The sequence below is a fragment of the Cupressus sempervirens genome, chromosome 3, assembly GCF_028749045.1.
Source record: "Cupressus sempervirens isolate cs-2001-9-10 chromosome 3, ASM2874904v1, whole genome shotgun sequence".
Classification (NCBI taxonomy): Eukaryota; Viridiplantae; Streptophyta; class Pinopsida; order Cupressales; family Cupressaceae; genus Cupressus; species Cupressus sempervirens.
Genome location: NC_143120.1, coordinates 192,407,665 through 192,429,966, shown reverse-complemented (window position 1 = coordinate 192,429,966; position 22,302 = coordinate 192,407,665).

Below are 22,302 nucleotides of genomic sequence, written 5' to 3'. Positions count from 1 at the left end.
TCATGTGTAGATGAGTCAGGAGCATCGTCAGCATCCCCTCCGGGCGGTTGCTCCATATTGTGCCCCTGTGTCAAAGATGAAGTATAAAAATGTTAGCCAAAAATTTATTGACTAAATGGTATGTTGGAGTCATTGATTAGAAGTTGGTTTAATAGTATGTACCACCCCCATGATAGTAGCCTCGTTTGTATCTATGCGATTCAAATTGTAATCAATAAGAAGCTCTTCCCCTGCACGTATTGATTTTATCACACTGATGAATACACGATTTCCCTCGTGCGCCTCAAATATGCAATTGGGTTGCTTTATAGTTGACCTAGGTCGTGTACTATTTATAAAACTCACAATATTCCCTGTTGCTTTTGGCCTTCCATCAATGTATATAGCCACACTTTTACTTTGATTATTGTCTTTCTGTTGTATATAATTTGCCGAGAGGGCATACCTATGCATACTTTTTTTATATTTAACAATATGCATCCAACTTTTGTAATCATAACATGGTCCAACATACTCCATCAATTCAGAAACTTTGTTGTAAGAAACCTTTATGCCGTCCATAGAAAATAGGCCCAAACCATGTAGTGATGATGGTGCTATGCGATATATCCTCTCGTTAACACAAAAATCAGTGTTTATTGGAGGAAGTTCCTTGGGTACCCAATGTTTCTGTAGATGTTGGTACCTCAAGGGCACCTTGATTTCGCCTTCCATCTCATCATCATAAGAACATGACCCCCCTTGAGCAAGGAAAAATTTCATGCATTTATTGAATTTCCTTCTAGTCCTTTGACCTCTAGTTAATCTCCCTATTCTAGATAAACTGCATGTCTCACTTTCCTCTTCTATTCCTATATTTCCCTCACTCGAGGAAGACACTTCTAACAAATACCTATTCGCTGATACCTACAAATGGGAGAGATCTTAGAAGACATCAATCTTACTATTGATAAGTGTATTAAATAGACTGTCTATAAGGAGTATTGACTTATACCTGTTGATCCATGAGACTGTGTGGAATGCTCCTGAAAGGGGTTCAATTTCCTGCAAATGTAATTCAATTATCGTGAGCATAATCACATCATAATCATAATCACATCCATCATTAGCATCACATAAAAATTAAAAACATTAAAAGGTACACAATAAAACACTTAAATCAGGCTCACATTATAAGCCTACTAGGGAAGTAGGCCTAGTGAAGGGCTAAAACTGGGTTTTTGTATCAGCTGATGAGTTAAGGGCTTAGTCACCTTGGGGACATGCTATTTGAAGTTGTTTGATGTGTGTGGAGGTGGAGGAAACACCTAGACTAAAGCCACTTGCATAACATTTTGAAATTCAGTTAGATATTTTATATTAATTAAGATAACTGTAATTTCTTCCAAAACCCATTATAATAATTTTAAAATGGATTAGCAGTATTCTATTTGTAGTTGAAACTTGTAGCTTTTAAATAGATAATGAATAAACTATGTAACCATATATATAAGACAAATATATTTCTAGCAAGAAATGAATATTAAATAGATTAAGGATTGATGGCATACCTCTAAATTCCATCATCATCATCCTTGTCATCGTCATCATCATCATCATCATCATCATTGTCATCCTTGTCATCATCATCTTCGTCATCATCATCATCCTCCTCACCATCATCGTCGTCGTCGTTGTCGTCGTCGTCGTCATCATCAACGTCATCATCAACATCAACATCGTCTTCATCATCATCATCAGTAGCAACATCATCATCATCATCATCTTCTTCTTCTTCATGAAAATTTGTTTCAGGAACATCATCCAATAACTGTCGATCATGATCACCATCTACATCATCTTCTACTTCTTCGGTATCTTCTTCTTCCATCGCATTATACTTTATTGGCCTTCCTCTCGGTTCATGTCTAACAACAAATGACCAACCCGGTTTATGTGGAACCTCTGAGTAAAATACCTGCTCACATTGGCTTGGAAGAACATAAGGCTCATCCCCAACTGGCTCAAACGACCTTGTATTAACCATTGTAAATCCATTATCATGTTCAATAACAGTTCTATCAGGATCATTTGGATTAAGTCGTAGCCTATACCATTTGACAATGAAGAGTACTAATTTGAAGGAACTAAAGTCACACTCAATTATCTCATCCAAAATGCCATAGTATCGATTTTCAGACTCTTGAGGATGTAAGTCGTTTCTAGATGAAATATTAGTCACTTAAAAGACTGCAGTTATTCCTGAATCACAAGTTTTCTTCATGTCATCCAACACTTTGACGCGAAATTTCTGACCATTACAGAACATAGCCTTATGGTGTTTAACCTGCAATAATATGTGAAACATATCAAAATTATTGTATCGTGAGTTGATAAACATACGGGTGATTAATAAATTTGTACGTACCTGGAAATCTCTTGAACCACGTGCTAAATCTATTTCCCTTTGCGTAACATTGGAATCTCCATTACGATGAGCTTCTTTAACCAATGAAGATACACCTTCCCATGTTAATGTGCAACCAGAATGTTGACATCATTCAATCCATACCGTCATCCAATCAATATTGTTTGCAATATACAAATGTAGTGCATCCCACTCTCGAGCACCTGTACAAAAAAAAATAGACAACTTACAACCGATTTATTTTGAAGATTAAGAAATAATTTATTACAATAACATCTTATAATTTATTACCTCTCACTTTCCTCAATGTACCTTTCCCCATCAAGTACTCCCCTTCTAATTTTTTAAAAGGCTCGAGATCCCAAATGCGATCTACATGGATATTTGATGAAAACTTAGGAAGATATTCAGTAATGTACACCATAGTCTGGTATACCATATATCCCTCTACCATAGAACCCTCAGGATGTGCTCTTTGTCGAACCAAAGCCTTCAAAGATTTCAAATGCCTCTCAACCATCCACATTGACCTAGTGTGTACAGGTCCACACAATTCAATCTCCTCAACTAGGTGTATGAGGTAGTGTTCCTGTGCATTGAAAAAAGTTGGAGGTAGACACTTTTGCATTTCACACAGTAAATGAGGAATTCTTCTCTTCCAATAGTTTATATCTTCTTTATGGATTTCTTTAGATGACAACCACCTACATTAAGAGATTCAAGTCACAAAAAATATATAGCTATGAGACTTTACAAAATAATATACAATAGATTACATAGCAAGAAAAACAAATCACGAATATAATAAATATATACAACAAATTGAACACATATTACTGCTTACCTCATATATTTTCCAAGATCATATATCACTTGTTTGATGTTATTGTTGAATTGCTCTGGGAGAGAGAGAGGAAGCACGTACTGCAGTAATTATAAACCAATCATTTCATTGTTTTCTAACATAACATAACGAACAATTCACATAGTTTATGAATATATTGTAAATATAGAAGAACATAACTTACCTTGACGAAAGTATGCCAATCATGCGTTTTGAGCCCTGGCCCAAATTCACTTTTTTTTGATATGAGATTGTTTACGTTCGCAGCAAATCCTATGGGAAATAGAATTTTTCGTATGACTTCTTTTATGGCATCACTTTGCTACTCCGTTAATAACCATGGAAGGGCACTTATATTAATATGATCTCTATTGCTATTTGAGTGAATGAAATTTTTCAATGCAATATGATTGGATTCATGTATGTCATTACAAATTTTGACAATTTTTTCTTTGTCATGCCTTCCATCCAATATTTTCCACAATGTCTCTGTTATATTCTTTCCAATATGCATAGTATCAAACAAATGCACAATTTGTAAGTGCTCGTAGTAGGGCAACCTACTAAATTGTTTGGGATAGCTTTTTAGTCCATTTGGAAGGTTGTTAGTATTGCCTTGACGACCTTCACGATCATCAATTACACAATTAGTCAACAAAAATCACAATAGAAATATATAAATTACAAACATAAACCATTAGGTGGAACAACATTACCTCGACGATTAATTCTATTATATTCCAACTTCCATAGGCGAGGTGTCATTCTTCGTGGCTTTGATGTAGTCTCTTCTTTCCCATTGAAAAGATGTTTTTCCGTACTTCGATACTTATGATTCCTGTGGAGGAAGTGTCTACACTCATCAAACACCTGCTTTCCTAAAAATTTTGAATGACGAGATTTCATCTTTGGACCACAAACTGGACATGCAAATTTTCCCTTTGTTTGAAGACCTACAAGATAATGATGTAATTGGATTATTAAATATGTTGATTTTTATAATTAGAATTATTGTGCACAACTTGAATTCACTATAACATACCACAAAAATGTGTTAGCCCTGGGGCATCATGTATTGTCCATGCAAGTATTGCATGGAATTGAAATTGTCTTTGTCGTATTGGTCTAGACACGTCATACATAGTGACACCATTCCATAACTCCACCAACTCGTCGATAAGAGGCTCAATAAATACATTCATATCTTTTACTTGATATTTACCTACTTGAATGAACAGTAACATTACATAGTTATTGTGATCATTTTACTGCAAGATTTGTAAGTACGTGTAAATTAATAACTATCAAATGATAAGATACCTGGAACAATCATTGCCAACATAATGTGCTCCCTCTTTATTGACATCCACAGAGGAATGTTATTGTTGATAACAAAAACAGGCCACACCGAGTAAACAGGTCTCATCTCTCCAAATGGATTGACACCGTTCGCTGCCAATGAAAGCCTGAGATTACGAGGTTCTTCTTTGAAGTGTTGCCACTTTTCCTCTATGTGCATAAATGTCGAACCATTCGCAGGGATTCAAATAATGTCATCTTGACTTCTATTGCATGCATGATAATCCATAAATTGAGCCAAGCTACTACACCTTTTGAGGCACCTTTTTTGTTATTCGATCTGTTCGATATCTACTCGTATGACATACAGGGCATTGTGTTGCAAATTCATGTTCTTTATAATATATAATATGATCATTGAGACAAGCATGTATTGCTTCATACTCCATTCCAATATCTTTCATAACAGCAGTTAATTCTCGATATGAGCAAGGTAGAATATTTGATGATGGTAACAGAAACTTGCCTATCAATCTACAACAAAAAATATAAGTTGTTAATATAAACAATATTAGTGGTACATTATTCACCCTTTGTTAACTATAAAGACATATATGACATACCTTAACATACGTGACATTGTTATGTTGGATAAACCATTCATAACCTTCAAGTTCAACAACAACAATACAACAGAGAGAAGAGTTGTTTGGGAGTCTTTGTATAGGGGCTCGTATGCCTTCTGAAGTAGAGGTACATCGAGGCTATCATCATCATCATGATCAGATGTGCTTGGACTAGATGTGTCATGGATCAATGTATTTATACCATCCTCTTCAATTGTGTTTTCTGACGCATAATCATCATCTTCCATGGGATCATTATCTTCACCTTGGATATTTGCACCTCCATGTTCCTCCACTTCGAAAACCATATTCTTCGGATTGTTGTGGTTCATATCATGTACTTCCCTGGGAAGATCAACCTATATAAAATTTATTAACATAAATAAACCATGATCATCAACTCATCATCAAGTGATTTCATATGTATATAAATTGTTAAAATGATATAATGAACGACTTACCAGTGGATGATAGTCATGCCCCCCTTCAATGTGACCATTCTCCCTACAATGTCTCTTAACTGTTTTGATTAGCAGTCTTCTATGGTTTAAGCCCTTACAAATATTGCAAGGACAATAACATTTTCCATCACCTTTTCTTTTCAAGTTAGACCACAATCTAGCGATTGTCTCCCTGTTTTGTTCTTCACTTATATTATTTGACATGATCGTTCTTTGCAGGAAGCAAAAATCGGGCTATGAAAACTTCGGTCTACTGCAACTTTCAAAAACTAAGCAAAACTTTTGAAAGTACACAAATCTTCTTAGACCTAGCTAAATACTTTAATATTTTAAAAATACTTTCTTTGACTTTATTCCTAAGATTATTTGTAAAACTTTGACCAACCACCTGAAGGTCTTATTTCAAGAGACCTTACAACATTAAGCCACTAAAAGCAATTTCAAAACATATAAGCTAAAAGTCTAGTTAAAATATACATTAGAATAAAATAATAATAATTTTCATACCCGAGCGCGCGGCTATAACTCGTGCAATAGCCTTCTTTCTTAGCTATAGAAGCTCTCCAGCAATCAAATTATACAAGCTACAAGGCCTAACAACAATTTCAAAACATATAAGCTACAAGTCTAGTTAAAATATACTTTAGATTAAAAAATATACAATTTTCATACCCAAACGCACGACTATAACTCGTGCAATGACCTTCTTGCTTAGTTGTAGAAGCTCTCCAGCAATCAAATCATACAAGCTACAAGGCCTAACAAAAATTTCAAAACATATAAGCTACAAGGCAAGACATATTACATGACATGGCAAAAGGAACAAAATTTACAAGCTTTAGCAAGAAATATTAAATGACAACATAGTGCTAGAGAGATCACAATTATATGAGTCAAACATAGTCATAAAAAAGCGCATAAATTAGTTATTATATGCAATTAAAAGATATAAAGTTAGATAGGGACATCCATAGGGCATATTGAAGAAATGATATGGTCATATAGATTTCATATGGGATTTTGAAGATGATAGTGTTCTAAGGCAAAGAATCCATTCATATAAGCATAATGACATTAAATGTTTAAGCATGGACAATCATCAAATACCAAAATAGAGCAGCAATAAATCATTAGCAATAGTATTTACTTGAAAGTTTCTAAAGCCTTTTCAAAAAATCCATTTTGTTCTTTTAACTCTTAAATCATTTGCTTTCATTTCTGTCATGATACAATAGCAAGCAATGTTATTCAGAATTAGATTCAACAAACCTTAGCAGTGTAAATAGCCATCTCCTCTAAACTGGACTCCAGACACGAGGGGGCATTCACATACTCTTCCCCTAAAGGTATCCTGAAGAACAAAAGCCACTATTCTTGAGTTTGTGAATTGCACCTCGAGATGAATGAAGCTTAAAAGGAATGAAAATTGTTTTCATACATTTAAATCAAGATGTAATATTTATTCATAAGTATATACCTTGCAAGCACTTATAATTTCTGTTATATGTGTTGCGGGAAAAGAAGAAGTTTCAAGATAAGTTTACATTGCTATTATATGTGTTGCAGGCAAAGAAGAACTTTACATTGCTTTAACTTGCCATTGATGAGTATCATCTAACACTTTTAGCATAATTTTTTGAAAAAGATGGAGACATGGTTCATGTAGCTGAGGAAGGCATTCTACATCGATTTGAGGTGATGGTAGGTTGATAGGAGTCAAGATGCTGAAAAGTTGTAAAGTTGTCATTTTAACTTCAACATTTGGGAAAGATTTTACAAAATCTCCAAAGGTGGTTATGGGTCAGTTCCAATAGTTGGAACATGGCATATGGAGATATATAAGGTCATCCAAGGCCTGGTGTATGTATTGGTTGAGGTTTTTCTCAAACCTTAATAGCAAGCAATAACATTTACACTGCAATTTTGTCACAGTTTGGCTTGCAACTCGAGAAACTACCTTAATATGAATTGAAATTCACAATTTCTTGTTATTCTTAGTTAGTTTGCTTTGATTTATTGATCTATATGTTTTGGTAGATCTTTGTGAATAGTTTGGCACAGTGTAATAAAATTCCAAACCCACTAGCCTGTTCACTGCCAGAACTAGGGTTTCTTGAATAAACATGCCATTTTTTTGAACTCCCACAGTGTTTCACAGTTTTTTGAGTGCATTCAATGTATAGTGTATTATATCTTTTTTGGGTTGAAAAAATGCAGTTTGCTATTTTTCATGTCTTGCCCTAGGCGGGCCATTATACCGTGGAGCATAGGTATACACCTGTATGTTTTATAAGCCTGTATTGTTTGTGGCCAATTGTATTTGAATTCATGAATCTATGATATTGCTGTCAGTGTTATAGTTTCAGTCAAATTAGTAATGGATTAATATAGAATTAATCTTGAATTCTATATGAACTATATTGGTTATTATTTGGAATGGATATGAGTTTGAATATATATTTGTATATTTAATATATATGTGGAAATAATATATATACTGGTGCAAGAGCACCTCAAACACTCAAGTCAGGCTTAAGGATCATGAAGACCTTCAAAAATCTCCAAGCAAATAAGAGGTGTGGAATGTATAAGCGGAGTCCAAGGATCAGTTGGAAGAACCTAGCATCGATCATGACCTTCAAGTAGTACACTACATTGGCATATTTACAAGGTCCTTAAAGGACTACTCTTCATTGTGTAATGTTGGTCATGTCCACAAAGGACTAAGTATTGGGATGTAATGTTTAATAATGCTTTTAATAATGTTTGATAAGTCTAGGTTGGGTAGGAGGTAATCCCAAGACATTAAAATTAAGGGTGAATATTCAAATAAAACCTTTTGTTAGTTAAATATTCAAATATTTAAACATAAACGGCTAGTTTGGAATTGGAGTTAAGTTAGAGTTTAGTTGTGCTTTGTTTAATGAATTATTCTCAATTCAATGACAAGTTGGTTGAGATAGTTTCTTAACTTATTTAATCTTGTGGAGTCTCTGTTATGTGACAGTGAATGAGACTGGTGTGCAGGTTTGTAACATTGGTGAATAAAAAAACTCTGAGATTTCTACTATTCTTTGGTTTTTGGAAGTCTTTATTGATTCATTGGAGTTCATAGGATTTGACAAGAGTTTCTTTAACTATTGCAGTTACTAGTTGATGAATTCCATATTGTTTTGAATTCACTGCTATGACGCCTATTGAAGTAACAGTAATTTTCTTTAACCGTTTTTTTACCACAGTCAGGTTTTAAGAGAAATGGTGATCATTCCATGAATATGTAGGCCTGATATTCATGGAATGAATCAATTTAACATGTATTATATAATATTGACCATGCATATGCAGAATTCATTGGGACAGAGGTGATCATTGTTGAGAACAGTCCGACCATGTGTTGTAAAGGTGTGACAAAGTGTAGCAGCGGCTAATCTGCCAAGCAAAGGAGATAGGTGGTGATTGGGAATATTATGTGATGTCCAGTAGATGGTGAACCCATCTTTAATTGGTTACAAGAGTATGTGCAGACAAGAGATCAAGGAGGCCCTAAAATAGGGGTTTGGAGTCCAGATTTGGGGATTCGGGTGTTGCAGAATTCTTGGGGCTAATTCCGTTTGGAATTTGACCATTTGATAGTATAAGTAGGCATTTTCCAAGAGTTGAAGGTGTTAGGAAGTATCTTACATATAGTTCCTTTGTTAATCTGGTGAATTTATACAATTAAAATAGAGCATCTGCCATAGAAATATGTTGGTGTTGGCCCAAAATAGTCATACAAAGGTTTTTGGGCTACTAGGCTACCAGTCAGGTCTCTAGGACAGATTAAAGGAGATTGTGAAGTGTGGGAGTTTGGTATTAACTTAGAACTCTAAAAGTCTTGAAATCCAAGAGGATTGGAATATATTGAGTCCAAAACATCACAAGGAAATCTAGGAGATAAGTTTAAGAAGTGAAACCTGCAAGTCACTTAAGGGATTGGGTAGGCGAGAGTGCCTAAACCTCTCAAGTTTATAAATCTTCTTGTGCATTTGAAGTTCACCACCCTTCCTCTGCAACACATACATACATACATACATGCATATATATAAAGTTATAAACATAATTATAATTAATTTTCATTATGAATGATCACCATTTGTATGAATGGTCGTTACTAATAAAGTATGACTTTTAAGTGGCTGTCCGTATATATATTAGTATGAGGGCTGACTTAGAAAATATATAACAGGCATCAATAGAAATATAAGTATCGGCCTTCAGATTAATAATTTGTTATTATCAATTTATTCATATTATTATCATGGTATCAGAGTAACTTTCATTTCCTATGCCTTCTCTTTAGTGAAAGAACAATTTCTTCTGAATATTGCAATATTTCCTGTCACAAATTTGAACAAACCCACAATTGCATTGATTCCAGATTATTGTGAGTATTGGGTTATGAATCTCCAAGTAATTAGTGGTACTATTTTCTAACAGCAAGGGTGATTGGGTTTTAAACACCATGAATAGACATATTGAGATTCACAAATAGAGTATTTCATGGTACAAGCTGGATAGGATGGTTGAAGTTGATATTGTAGAAGCCATTACCAGATAACAGCTTTGGGCAGCTTGTTGTTTAAGGTTAAAATTCTCGATTTTAGAGATCTTGTTGGACTTGCTGAAGTTATCATTAATAGGGGAGATGGAGAGTCAATGCTATGTTCTATAAGGTCACCCAAGGTGTGTTTTGGTGTATTATTCCAAGTAACAAAAACTAACTTATAAGGTTCACTTAAGTGGCTAATTTTGTTGTATAGCTCTAGGTAATTTCTCAAGGTATGTAGGTTATGTCATCTTAAGTTTATATTTATAAATACAAAGGCCTTCCCGCCTAAACCATATGTGACATTATTATTCTGTTCTTTATGCATTTTAACTATTCTAATTGTTGAGCTTTGGATGCCCTAAATGATGCTTATCCTGGCATTCATTTCACTGAACTTTGGTTGTGTGAAATTTTGATTATGTTGATATGTGATTTTGCACTTAATTGTCAATAGTTAGTAGGGGGACGTTGTTTAAAATGATTTATATTTGTAAAGAAAAATATTTTTTACTTTTCGGTAGCTGAGAATTAATAAAGAACAATTGCATTGTGTAATAAAATATGCACATCAGCTTTACCCTAAGATGTCGACTCCTATTTGGTGGAATAAATGTGTTCATCGATAGAGGTATGTATAATCAGTAATCCAAAAAACACAGAAATAATAAACAAATTTATCACATTTACATGTACATACCAGACATTGGCAGTGACATCCTTCTTCCTGCTAATCACCCTTCCTTCAACCAGCTGCTCCCATTTGATAAAACATCCATGTAGGTTGCAAACGGTGCCCTGCCTTGAAAAAATGTAGCCTCAAAGTGCGCAAAATGCGGGTGCCTTAAAATCTTTTTGAGTCATTGGGACTCACCTGTGAATGGAGATCTCACGCATTGGAAATATGTAAACAATCTGCTCATTCAAGTTGCCACTCAAACATAGAGAATAGAATGGGTCATTGCATTCAAAAAATGAACTCCATGGAACTAGTTTTAAGAATGCCTGATGCAAATGAGTTCTGATATTCTCCCGCGCGCGCCTTTCAGAAGAACCCTGTGTCGCGCAATTTCATTCAAATGAGGGTTTTTGGCTTCTTTTTTTTCTCTTATATCCTGCTGGCGTCGTAATTGCGACGCCATCGGGCTAAAATTGAAAAAAAAAAGCCAAAACCACATTATCTTTTCTTGCCGTCGCAAATTAACGTCGCAAATTGACCCCTAATGTATTAGTGAGGTCATAGTTGGTATGCGATTTGGATTTTTTTTCTTTGAAATGCAAATTCCTGTTGGAGTTCAGTATTGTTCACCATTTTAGAAGTGAAAGATCTTCCCTATTTGGTTTTTCCCTAGTTTTGGTGGGATTCAACCCTCACCCTATTCCATTTGTGTATTTCTTAGCTTGGATCTAATAAATCTGAACAAGATTCTTATTAGCAAATATATATTCTCCATTGAAGTGCCATTGCTTGTATTGGATCTCATATGTGTGTTTGGTACTACATATTCGACTTCCATTAATATTTGTTTTGTCACTCTTCCCCATCGCACTTGTCCACCTTCAGATATCTCAACTTTGTACACCCTTCCATCCTCATTGTATGGACATCCCTCCATCATCCTCTCTGTGTTTTTTGTAATGTTTCAAATAACTCCAAACTGAAAATGAGTTACATAAATTAGAATGGTCATACGGATGTGACCAGATACGTACAAACTAGAAGGTCGTATGAACTGGAATGGAGGGTACATATAGAGGTTGTATGGTGGGTATTGTTGGTTGTACACTGGGCTCTAGATGGTCATATGGTGTGCCAAGGGGAGTGTGGGAGGTGTATATGAGCAATGTTAGTATGCTAATAGAAACCAAATTTAAATAAAGCTTCTACAAACTAAACAAAATTCATAAACTTCAAGATAGACTAAGATGAGCTCTCAATTGAGAATATGAGCCATTAATGGACTCTCTCAATAAGAAGCTCTGTTGTTGAGTAGCTTTGTCTAAATAGATAGGATGTATGCTCAATATGCTTCTAAAGGCTTCAATGGATGATTGTGGATTTTTGGTGTGGATAGATGGCTTTAGTATGGATTTGGCTCTCAAAATAGCATTATAACTTTACTTCATGGATTGTGTTATTTTGCAAAGGGGAAGGATCCAATTTATAGGCAAGAGGCTTGAGGGATTGAGGGCTAAGATGCAAGGATGGGAAAAAGCTCATGGAGGGCTCAGATTGCATGAGAGGAGAGCACATGGATTGTGCTTCCTTACAGCCAATCAAGGAGTGACACATGTCACATGGTGAGAGGATGGAGGAAAGGGGAAGGATGAGTCAAAAAAGGAGGCTCAAGGGATAAAATCTTCATAAAGACCCTCATAATGGATTGTAAGAGCAATAAAAGGGCTTGGAAGAGTCATTTATGGCCTAGTGGACTTCATAAAGTTTTATGGTTGAGATATTTTGAGGGAGATGAGAGCAATTTCGACTTGGGCTTGATTAGGAAGGTTTTAAGCTTGCTTAGGCTTGTACAAATGATTAGAGGATGGATTAGGATGGTTTAGGATTAGCTTAGGGATAGGCAAGTGGATGGCATTTAATGAGGGTGGGTGAAGGAGGAGATATTTGTTAACTTTGGCTTGGGTTAGTAAGTCTTAACCCATGTTTAGAGAATGTGACAACGTTAGGAGGGGATTAGGATTAGGTTTAAAGACATCTTCTAGAAGAGTCTAGACTTTGGATGAGGATAAAGACTTTCTAGAATAGTCTAGAATTTCCTAGGATGAGGATTTTATGAAATAAATAAAGTTTTATTTATTTCAAGGGTTTGGGTTGAGGAGATATTTATTAAAACTTTTTTAATAAACATGAGGATTAATATTTAATCTTAATTAAATATTTTGAGTTGGGATTAGGGGTAGGAAATGATGTGATTAGCCTTTAATCAAAATTAAAGAAGGATTAGAAGATTTTGGAAGAGGTTAGCGGTCTTAAGGAAATTGGCCAAGTTTTGGGCAAAAAAATAAATTTTTTATTTATTTTGGGTTTTTTGGTCAATTTATTAATTAAATAATTAATAAATAAAGAAATAATGTTTAAATAAGATTTAAACATTTTTGGGAGGGATTCCTTAATTAAATATTTTTAATTAAGATAAAGGGATTTAATGGCATAAAAATAAATAAATAAATTAAATAAATAAATAATTAATAAATGATGATGTCATCGGGAATTTTTTAGAAAATAAAAATACTTTATTTTCTAAAGGTTTTTAGGTGTCTACAGGAGGTACAACAAATGGAAGTGACCATACGGTGGGGAGAGATGGACCATATGATGGGAAGAAATAGGTTGTACGGTGACTATGAGTGAAGTAGGAAAGGGCGATTAAGAGGGCCGTACAGAATGGTCGTACAGTGATATGATGATGTTGGACAATATATACTAGCAAACGTAGAATGATGGTTGAACACTATGTGAAGGCGAAGGTGTCCATACGATGAGTGTATGGAGGGTTGGGGTAATACAAGGTAATTTGGTAATGCCACTTTAGAATGTAGAATGCAATATATATTAAACACAAATAATTTACAGAAGCCAAAATCCAAAAAGATACACACTTGTTACCAAACAGTAATGATATTTCCACATACAAGTAATGCTTTGATTTGCCAGATCTAAACCAGGTAGAACACATACGAAATAGGGTGAGGATTAAATCCCACCGAAATCGGAGAGCCAAGTAGGGAAGATATTTCACTTCTGAAGTGTCAAATAATCCATAACTCCAACAGGAATTCGTAGTACATAGAAATAATACAAAAGAATGCCCTCAGACTACCTACAAGTCGTGCTTAAATACTTGTCAAGAAAACTTTCTGAGGGTGTACAAAGATAGCCGATAGCGACACAAACTACAAAAATAAAATAAAAATGGGTTTGAGATATATTAAATCAATTGGCCCATTAACAATAGTTTGATAAATGATTTATTTTATAACGAGAATATTACAATCCTCCCATCCCAAATTTTGCTTGTCCTCAAGCAAATGCAATGTCAGGTGTCGGAGAATGTGCTCGCGCTCCCATGTCGCATCGTCCAATGGCAAGTTTTTCCAATGCACCAAATATTCCTTCACCATATGGTTTCACAAAGTCTTCTCATGTACTTCGATGATCTTGGTTGGTTTCAATATGAGCTTTCCTTCTTCATTGAGTGGTGGAAGGTTTGTAGGTACCATGACATTATGTCCCACGACCTTCTTCATGCATGAAACATGAAAGATGTTATGAATACAACTTCCCTCTAGAAGTTCCAGCTCGTAAGAAACTTCACCAATTTGACAGACTATGTGATAGAGGCGATAAAATCATGGCTTCAATTTTTCTTTTCCCTTTTCTTTCAATAAGGATTGTCGATATGGCTAGAGTCTAAGATAAACCAAGTCCCCTACTTTGAAACTCCTCTCCATTTGGTGTCTATCGGTGTACATCTTTTGTTGATTCTATGCCCATTGTAAGTTTTCCTTCAGGTATCGTAGGATGTCTTGTCCCTCTTGAAGCCAGTCCCTCACCCTTGGTGGATCACTATCTCTCAACACTATAGCAATGAAGTATAGGGGTATGTACCCATACAAAGCTTTGAATGGTGTCATCCTGATGGACATGTGATACATGGTATTATAATAATATTCTCTTAGATGTATCCACTTGACACACACCCGTTGTTGTGCAAAAACATAATTTTGAAGGTATCCTTCGAGCCACTTGTTCACAATCTCCATTTGTCTGTCTGTCTGAGGTTGGTAACTAGCACTTGGTGACAATTTAGTCCCTACCAATCAAAACAATTCTATCTAGAAGATACTGATGAATCGTACATCCCAACTACTGACAATGTTTTGGGGTAACCCGTGCAAATGAAAGACTTCTCTAAAAAATAGATTAACAACTTGTGCGACCTAAAAAATTGAGGGGATGGTGAAGAAATGTGCATACTTTGTCAATCTGTCAACCACCATGAAAATACAATCCCTTCCATTCACCTTGGGAAGCCTCGTTATGAAATCCATCGAGATACTTTCCCACTTATGTTCTAAAATTGGCAGCAGTTGCAATAACCTAACTAGTAGAGTATATTCAAATTTGTTCTACTGGCAGACCGCACACTCTCTTACATACTATAACATGTCCCTTTAAATTCCTTTCCATGAAAACCTCTCCCAAAGATTTATGTAAGTTTTGAAGAAACTTGGGTGTCCTACCAAGGGTGAGTCGTGTTCTTCCTTCAAATTTTTTTGCTTCAATTTGGATTCTAGCACTAAAAATATATAGTTCTTATAGTAGATGATGTCATCCACCACTCTCTACCGATCATCCTAGGTGTTGCCATCCATTAGCTCATAGGAAAATGTTTTTTTTGAATATTCTACCAATAGATGTGCCTTCCAGTCAATTGAAATCTGGTTTATTGAGTAGATGGCGGGTTTCCTGGACAAGGCATCTGCAACCACATTGTTCTTCCCTTTCAAATATTCAATGTCAAAATCAAAATCCTAAACCTTGTTTACCCATTTTTGTTGCCTTTTGTTCAAGTCTTGTTGCTCCAAAAAATATCTCACATTGTTATGATCTGTACGAATGACAAACTTGGCATCGAACAGATACTGTCGAAACTTGGTTAGTGCATGTACAATGGCCAACATTTATTTGTCATAGATGGAATATAAGAATTATGTTTGTGTAATATTCCTACTTTCATAAGCTATGGGGTGTCTATCCTACATCAGTACCACATCAGTGCCTTCTTCAGATGCATCGCACTCCAAAATGAATGGTCAAGTGAAATTAGGTAATGCAAGTACTGGATAGGTATTCATTACCTCTTTCAATTTATCAAAAGTGAGTTGTGCCTTTTGTTCCATTAGAAAGACCCCTTCCTTGTCAAATCCGTTAAGGGTGCACTAAGCTGAGTGAATCCTTTAACAATCCTTCGATAATAGCTGCATAGTTTGAAAAAGCCTCGCAAATCCATGAGTTATTTTGGGGGAGGCCAATCAAGGGTAGCCTGAATCTTCTCCTAATGAACTTGAACTCTGTATTTACTAACAACATGCCCTGGGTACAATATTTTTGTCATACCGAATTCACACTTGGATTGCTTTGTGAATAAAGGTTGCTCCTCCATGATCCTTAGGACTTCATCCATATGCTTCAGGTGCTCCTCCCATGTCCTACTTTAAATAATAATATCATCAAAAAATTCCAATAAGTACTTATGCAATTGTTTTTTGAAGATGTGATTCATGCATGATTGGAATGTAGCAAGTGCATTTGTCAATCCAAATGGCATGACCAAAAATTCATAATGCTCATAGCGACAACAGAAGGCCATCTTTTCTATGTCTTCCTCCCTCATGTAGATATGATGGTATCTGGAACAAAGATCTATTTTTGAAAAATAGACTACGCCATGTAATTCATCCAGCAACTCATCAATCCTTGGAATGGTATATCTATTCTTTGTCATTTTTTGTTCAATGCCAGTAGTTCACACACATGTGCATCATCTTGTCCTTCTTCTTGACTAATACTACTAATGATACAAAAGGGCTAGAACTGGGATGAATCCATCCTTTCTCCAATAGTTACTAAATAGTCTTTTTGATCTCATCTTTGAGTTTCTTGGGATGTTAGTAGGGTGTGGTTATGACCGGCTTGGCTCTAGCTTCCAACTCTATAGTATGTTCAAACCCTCGATGAGTTGGTATGCTAGGAGGAATGTCAATGAAAACTTTATCATGTTTATTCAAAATATTCTAGAGATCATCATCCAAGGGAGGTGGCTATTGTCTTTTTATAGGTTCTACTGAGACAAAACAATGTGTAGCTCACACAACATCATCACACCGAAAAATTGCCTCCATCCGATGTGACAAAACTTTCTTCAGACCTTCATTTTCTATTTTGTGAAAAACAACCTTCTTTCCATCAACAAAAAAAGTGATGTCCATCTATTTGAAACTCTGAGTGTATTTATCAAGAGTCTCCATCCACTATATGCCTAGAATAACCTTCATATCATCAAGGTCTACTATGAAGAAATCCTTGGTCACTGTGTAATTTTCCATTGTGATACTTAGCTAAGGAACAAGGTGTGTGTAGGGTAGGAGAGTCCCTCTGAAAACCTTGACCTAAAATCCTGTGTGTGTCTCTATAGGTAAACCTCTTTGTTTCACGAGAGACGGGTTTATGAAGTTTAGCATAGCTCTGCTATTAAGCATCACCATAACCCTTTGTCCTTGAAGGGTTCCCCATATACAAAACATTGTGCATCTCGGGCTACTAACTAGGGTGATAGTTCCTTCGCATCGTACCAATGTTGCAATCCTTTCTATATAGTTCAAACTAACCATGTTGGTGTCATTGTGATGTTGATCATCTTTAGAGAGTGTTTCTTCTTGTTCATCCTCATCATCAAACATGACCTCAATGTAGTGTACTTTTCCTTTTCTAAGGCATCTGTGGCTAGGTTCCCAAGGTCCCTTATAGTTCAAACATAATTTCTTCATTCAGAATTCCTATCTAGTAGCTTCATCCAATAATGGCTTCCTAGGTAGAGGTTTATTATCTTTGTCTCTCAAAAATGTCAATGATTTAGGGTGTGACTAACTTCGAGAGGATTATGTCAACGATGATGCCATGCTCTGCACTTTCTTAATAGCTTCTGAAAGGGTGGTAGGATTGAACCCTTTTACCCAACCTATTAGTGGTTTTGTCAATCCATCCATGAAGAGCACTATTCGTCTTCTTTCAAAAATGTCTATGACCAAAACAGAGAGTTCCTAAAATTTTGCAATGTACTAGTTGATAGATCCAGTTTCCTTCAGTTGTTCCAAATCTTTGAAATTGAATTCTAAATCTTTACCATCAAATCGATCTATTAATCTTTCATGTAATTTTGCATAAGTATTTATTTGATCATGCCCTAGTGTGATGGTGTCATGATGCCACCATTCATGCGTAACTCCCTCCAAGTGCAATGTCACAAATTTAATTGCTTATTCTTCTGGCATGGGGTAAAGCTGGAAGTAAGTACTAAACTTCATTACCCATACTTGCACAGATATGGATCTAGACTCATCAAATGGAGACAAATTTACTCTACTCAACTTTCTTCTAAGATCATCATTAAAATATCCTCAGTTTCCACCTCCCAAATATCTCATTCTTAGATCCGCATAATCTTTGTAGGATATATCTTCCTCAAAATTAGCATTCTTCTAGTCTTCTCTCAGTTGTTCTTGCATCTCTTGAAGGGTTGGTTGTGTCCCTCCATGTGGTGTCTGAAAAGATGACATTGAAGGTTAAGAGCGTGCTGGATGAGGGTTTGTTTTACCCGACACTGAGTCCATGGTGCGACCATTTTGTTCTCTAGATATTTTACTGTCTGCCAACTTCTTGAGAGTCTCTTCCATGAGTTGCTAAGTATTAGGGATCTGTGCCTATTTTTTTGCAAGATCTCTTAGTAGTACCATGAGGTCGATAGCTTGGAATGGATTCTTTGTCTCTTTCAGTTATAAACTCTCATTCATTGTTCACAGGCTAGCAGGATCGAAGTGCTCAGATACCACTATAATGTTCTAAATAACTCCAAACTAAAAATGAGTTACAAAAAATAGAATGGTCATATGGATGTGACCAGGTGTGTACAAACTAGAAGGTCATGTGGACTGGAATGGAGGGCAAATATAGAGGTTGTACGGTGGGCATTATTAGTCGTACACTGAGCTCTAGATGGTTGTATGGTGTGTTGAGTGTGGGAGGTACAGCAGATGGAAGTGACCGTATGGTGGGGAGAGATGGACCATATAATGGGAAGAAATAGGTCATATGGTTGGTCATATAGTGAGTATGAGTGAAGTAGGAAAGGGCAATTGGGAGGGTCGTACAAAATGATGATGTCATACAATATATACTACCAAACCTAGAATGATGGTTGGGCACTATGTGAAGGCCAAGGTGTCCTTAAAATGAGTGTATGGAGGGTTGGGGTGATATAAGGTAATTCGAAAATGCCACTTTAGAATGCATAATGTAATATATATTAAAGACAAATAATTTGCAGAAGCTAGAATCTAAAAAGATACACACTTGTTACCAAATAGTAATGATATTTCCACATATGAGTAATGCTTTGATTTTCTTGATTTGAGCCAAGCAGAACACAAACATAATAGGGTGAGGGTTAAATCCCACTAAAATTGGAGATTCAAGTAGGGAAGATGTTTCACTTCTAAAATGATGAACAATCTAGAACTACAACAAGAATTCACAATACATAGAAATAATCCAAAAACCATGCCCTAAGACTACCTACAAGTCATGCTTAAATACCCATTGGGAAAAATTTTCAAGGGTGTACAAAGATAATCAATGATGACACAAACTATGAAAACAAAATAAAAATGGGTCTAAGATATATTAAATCAATCGATCCATTAACTATAGTTTGATAAATGATTTATTTTATAATGGGAATATTACACTTGCTACCATACGACATTCCCTAATCATTGTATGACCCCCTCCACAACCACCATACGACCACATCCTCCACTATTGTACAACCCTACTCCACTACCGTATGTCAATGCTCCACCATTGTATGGCCTTGTCTATATGGCCTTTTCATATTGTCTTTAATCTAGTCCCACATTACTGTATGACCTCCCTATAGTGTAGAAACACACCATATAGTCAACTTATCTCGTTGGCAGTGACGTTAGGAATGGATCATTATAGTGGTATCAGAGCCAACCATCTTGCCAGCCTATGGACAATGAATGAGAGTTTATAGCCAAAAGACAAGAAGATCCCATTCAGTTGATAGAATGGTGGAACAAGAACCCACTAATGTCAAACTCATGGCGCTACTAAGAGATCTTTCAAGGAATTAGGCAGATATCAATGATACTCAATGACTTGTGGAAGAAACTCTTAGTAAATTGGAAGACAATAAAATATCCAGTGAACAAAATGATCACAACACAGACTTAGTGTCGGCTAAGGAAAACCCTTATCCAACATGATCTTAACCTTCCATATCATTTTTCCCTCCACAGATGGAGGTTCTGCATAGAGGAAAGAAGATAACCTTTGAGGAAGTTCAAGAGTAGTTGAGAGAAGACTAGAAGAATGCAAATTGGAGGAGGAGATATTCCAAAGGTGAAAATTGAGGATATTTTAATGATGATCTCAGAAGAAAGTTAAGTAAGGTAAATCTGTGACCATTTAACATATCTGAATCCATATCTACTCAATCATGGGTAATGAAGGTCAATACTTACTTCCAACTTAATCTAATGCCAGAAGAAGAAGCAACCAAATTTGTAGCACTGCACTTGGAGAGAGTGGGGCATGAATGGTGGCATCATGGAAACATCACACTAGGGCATGACCAAATAAATACTTATGCAGAATTCACTGAAATATTGATAGATCAATTTGATGGTAAAGATCCAAAACTTAATTTCAAAGAATTGGCACAACTAAGGAAAACTAGATCAATTGACTAGTACATCACAGAATTTTAGAAACTCTTTGTTTTGGTCACAGTTATTTTCAAAAGGAGATAGATAGTGCTCTTCATGGACTAACTAACATAACCACTAAGGGGTTGGGTAAAAGGTTTCAATCCTACCACCCTTTAGAGGCTATAAAGAAGTCATAGAGCATGGCATCATCATGGACATCATCCTTTTGAGGTTACTCACACTCTAACTGCAAGTATTTCCAAAGGACAAAGATAAAAAACCTCTGTCGAAGAAGCCTTCGTTGGACAAAGCTATTAAGGAAGAAATTATCCTTCAATTGCAAGGGACTATGGGAGCCTGGGCACAAATGCCTCGGTAAAGGAAAAATACACTACATTGAAGTCATATCCAATGATGAGGATGATTAGGAGGACCTACCCACAGAAAACAAGCATCCCACAAGGACACAAAAATGGTTAATCTGACCCCTATGAAAAGAATTGTAGCATTGATACGGCATGGAGGAACCATCACCCTAGTTGGGAGCCTGAGATGTACAATATTTCATGTATGGGGGAACCCTTCAAGTACAAAGGGTCATGGTGATGCTCGATAGTGGAGCCACTCTAAACTTCATAAACTCATCTTTGGTGAAACTAAAAGGTCTACCTACTGAGATGCATGCAAGATTCTAGGTCAAGGTCATGGGAGGGATATTTTTGGCCTGTATGCACCTTGTTCCCCAAGTGAGTATCACCATGGCTAACCACACTGTGATGAAGGATTTCTTTATAGTGGACCTAAATGATATGGAGGTTATTCTAAGCATATAGTAGAGAGAGGCACTTGATGAATACACTCAGAGCTTCAAACAGATGGACTTCACTTTTGTTGTTGATGGGAAGAAGGTTGTTCTCTATGGAATGGCCAATGAGGGGTTGAAGAAAGTTTCAACACAATGGATGGAGGAAATTTTTTCGCATGATGACATTGCATGGGTTGCATATTGTTTCTTTTTAGTGGAACCTATAAAAGTAAAATAGACCCTCCACCAGGTTGATGATTTTCAAAATATTTTGAGTACCTATGATAAAAAAAAATTAAAAACATTCCTCCTGATATACAACCCCCCCCCCGCCATTGCAGGTTTGAACATACCATCAAGTTGGAAGCTGGCGTCAAACTAGTTATCACGACATCGTGTCATCATCCCACGAAATTCAAAGATGAGGTCAAGAAGATGATTCAAGAGCTTCTCAAGAAAGGATGGATCCATCCCAACTCTAGCCCTTTTGCATCATAAGTGGTTTTGGTTAAAAAAGAAGGATGGTACGATGTACATGTGTGTGGACTACCATACGCTAAATAAGAAGACAATAAAAAATGGATACCCTATTCCTAGGATTGATGAATTGTTGGACGATCTACATGGTGCGGTTTATTTTTCTAAAATAGATCTTTATTCTAGATACCATCAGATATGCACGTGGGAAGAAGACATGAAGAAGATGCCTTTCTATTGTCACTATGAGAATCATGAGTTCCTA